General features: G+C 47.2%; 1 protein-coding gene across 1 annotated transcript in view; it reads left to right on the plus strand.

The window, feature by feature from the left end:
• LOC109971392 (tissue factor-like) overlaps positions 1–517 on the plus strand; it is a 41,227-nt gene that overhangs the window by 2,192 nt on the left and 38,518 nt on the right. The window lies entirely within an intron of this gene.

The raw sequence follows: 517 nt of genomic DNA on the forward strand, positions 1-517 counted from the left end.
TGTACCTGACTGTTTATCCAGGGCTTCTGGTTGGGGAACTTCCTGACTTGTACGGTGGGCACAATATTGTCAACACAAGTACTAATGTACCCGGTCACATACTCAGCATAATCCTGTACGCTGACAGAAAAGTTCTCTGAGGTGGCTGCAGCTTTAAACACATCCCAGTCTGTCTGGGTGAAACAGTCCTGCAGGATGCCTTCAGCCTCTGGGGTCCAGAGTTTAATGTATTTGGTGACAGGGTTTGTTTGATTCAGTCTTTGTCTGTAAGATGGATACAGGAACAAAGAAATGTAGTCCGAGCATCCAAGGTGGGGGCGGGGTGTGGCCCTGTATGCACCATGTATGTTACTGTAAACATGATCCAGTGTTCTTGCCCCGAGTGGGGATGTTCACATGTTGGTAATATTTGGGGAGTACAGTCCGTAAATTCAACTGGTTAAAGTCACCTGCAGCGATAAATACAGAATCTGGGTGCGCTGTCTCTAGTGCGCTGATGACATCATAGAGTTTACCG

Source organism: Monopterus albus, unplaced genomic scaffold, assembly GCF_001952655.1.
Source record: "Monopterus albus unplaced genomic scaffold, M_albus_1.0 scaffold223.1, whole genome shotgun sequence".
NCBI classification, from domain to species: domain Eukaryota; kingdom Metazoa; phylum Chordata; class Actinopteri; order Synbranchiformes; family Synbranchidae; genus Monopterus; species Monopterus albus.